Here is a 2,855-nt window from a genome sequence, read left to right as displayed (position 1 = left end):
CCCAGCAGTGGCAGGTGGTGAACCTGGGATTTGAACTAATAACTTTATGATCAGTAATCCAATCCTTTGTAGATCATGTTTAAATCATTATGATTAAGATGCCTCTACATTTTATCTCTGGTTCCCCAATTGGGTTCGATCTTATCTCACTGCCCAAAAACAGCAGCCATGATCACGGATCTGAACCCGAAAGCAGAATTTGGTTTTGTTGAAATAAGGAGTGTGAAAGTTAAAGTGAGATGGAAATCGGTTTGCGTCACAAGTGTCAGAATCTTACCAGGATAAACAAAGAGGATTTTAAATTAAGTGAAGGAGTAAAGAGGAGTTTTGTGTAAGCAGTGAAAATAAGCTACTGAGCTACTGAAGAAACAACACCGTGTCATATTACAGGTAAGTTGTAATGTTCTAAATGTTCTTAGAATTCTATATATAAAACATACACATTTATTAAACAGGTTATAAGCCAAGAAAGAGTAATAAGGTAATAAAGTAAAGTAATACTGTACCTACTGCTTTTCTTGTTTCGGCTCATGCCATGTCTTGGTAATTGGTAGTCTCTTTATTCTGGATTATTTTCACCTGTTTTTAGTTTGTGTTTTGATCGACCTTTTTATTTAAGACCCACGTTTTTATGTTTTGTGTTTTTTTGCTGGTTGCCGAGGTTTGGATTCTGTATGGTCCCTGGTTTTACCATGTTGTACTGTTTACTGATCGCCTGATATCGTCTTATATTGTCTTATAAATAAAATTCTAACCTTCACTTGAATGTGTCTCTGACTCCAATACATGACAAAGAACAGATGTGCAATAGAGTTATACTTTACAACATAATAATAATAATAATAATAATAATAATAATAATAATAATAATAATAATAATAATAATAATAATAATAAAACCTTTTTTCCCCCTCAGCTATCTGTCTATGATGAAGCTGAACCTTTTACTTCTGGGCCTCACTGGTAAGAGCATTTTTTATAAACCACTTTCAAAATGATCATTAATATTAATTTTAATCAGGAAACTTTTTATTTTTACTTTTTTATCTGACAAAACTGTCACAATGCAATAAATCTATTTAAATGTATTTGTAGTTGTTAGATATATTTATATTTTATAAACTGTTCACGTCTGGGTTTATGGAATATTCGGTTCTTACTGAAACAATTATAATGATATATAACTAAACATAACTGAATAAGAAGTTAGAAGTAATTATAAGTAATAAATCTAATGTGTTCAGTGATTATAGATTCATGTGCAGAGACTCTGTCTGTCTCTGTCGAGTGTCTCGCGTGGAGCGAGTCGATACGATCGCTCTCTCTCAGAGACTTATCTATAGTTCTATATATCTTGTAGAGTCGTATGCTATCACGCTCTGCTGCCAGATGATCAGAGTCATCGATACGATCGTAGCTCGCGGGAGATGAGAGAGATGGGAGAGTAGACGAGTAGACGAGCTGCAATTGATAGCGATCCCGAGAGCACGCCTATCGTCTATATCATCATAGTTTCGATCTGTAGAGATTCGTAGTATAGCTGTCTCTACATAGAGATATAGATCCTGCGCTATCTGACCTATATGAGACGCTGTCTATATCATGTGTCTATCCATCACTAAAATCATCCTACTATGTCTCGCTTCTCATATCTCGGTCTCGTGATATATCTATCATATATATCTCTCGATATACTCTCAAATCTCTCTACCTCTCTGATATACCTCAAATCTCGTCTCTCTCTCTAGATGCTCTATGTCTCTCTCTCGCTGTCTATGTACTCTATCCTATCTCATCTCTACTCTATACTCTATATATCTATATATCCGGTCATCTCTCTCGATAGCTTATCATACTATATATATCTCTCATCTCTCTCTGTCTATCATATCTCTCTGTCTACTCTATATCTGTATGTCTTACTCAGCTATATATCTCTATGGCTCATATGTATCACGATCGCTTATCTCTCCCTCGGTCTGTATACTATATCTCTGTCTCTCCCGCCCTCTCTTCCTCCGTCCCTCGTCATCCTCCCTCAATCTCTCTCTCTCTCATCTCTCTCTCTCTCTCTCTCTCTCTCTCTCTCTCTCTCTCTCTCTCTCTCTCTCTCTCTGACTTACTTGTTGCCATTGAGCTGAACTACAGGACTGGATTCTTAACTAAACATTGCTACTTCTTTCATCATCATTTTTCAAATATTACAAATTTGTATAAAATAAATTCACAAATTTGTTAATCACCCAGAACCAGTGATAAAATACAAGAGAATGAATGTACAGAAAGTACTTATAGGTGACTATATATTTTTTTAATTTTATTTTATTAAAAATATTACCCCCAGGTCTCATCCCATTTGTCTCATCCCTATCTAACATAAGAACTGTCCGTCACGATTATCACCTGGTCATGGAAACATATACATGGCCAGTGGCTCAGAATTACTGCAGGGTGATGTACACTGACATGGCAACAATCATAACCGATGATGATTGGTTACGACTAAACAAAGAAGCAGTAAGAAAAGGCTTCATGTCGTACGTCTGGATTGGATTGTACAATGATGTCAATAGCTGGCGCTGGTCCTTAAACGAGCTCCCACTGAAGAATGTCATTTATACCAACTGGCTGTCTGGAAAGCCTGATAATTATGCTGCGAGGGAATCATGTGGGGTAATTATTACATATGGAGCCTGGGATGATGGTGTATGTGCAAGTCCAAAACCCTTTATATGTTACAATGGTGAGTCTTTGAGGATTTGACAAGACAACATAACATACAGTATATATATATGTGTGTGTGTGTGTGTGTGTGTGTGTGTGTGTGTGTGTGTGTGTGTGTGTGTGGGTGATTT

At 36.4% G+C, this 2,855-nt stretch overlaps 1 long non-coding RNA gene across 1 annotated transcript in view; it reads left to right on the top strand.

The window, feature by feature from the left end:
• Nucleotides 1-232: 232 nt before the first annotated feature.
• LOC113636523 overlaps nt 233-2,855 on the top strand; it is a 4,198-nt gene continuing 1,575 nt past the window's right edge. The window contains exons 1-3 of the long non-coding RNA XR_007140890.1: nt 233-390; nt 917-963; nt 2,345-2,743. This is a non-coding gene — a long non-coding RNA (uncharacterized LOC113636523). The remainder of the gene's footprint in view (nt 391-916; nt 964-2,344; nt 2,744-2,855) is intronic.

This window comes from Tachysurus fulvidraco, chromosome 1 (genome assembly GCF_022655615.1).
Source record: "Tachysurus fulvidraco isolate hzauxx_2018 chromosome 1, HZAU_PFXX_2.0, whole genome shotgun sequence".
Classification (NCBI taxonomy): Eukaryota; Metazoa; Chordata; class Actinopteri; order Siluriformes; family Bagridae; genus Tachysurus; species Tachysurus fulvidraco.
Note: the sequence above shows the minus strand (reverse complement) of the source record. Positions and strands in the feature narration are given on the sequence as shown.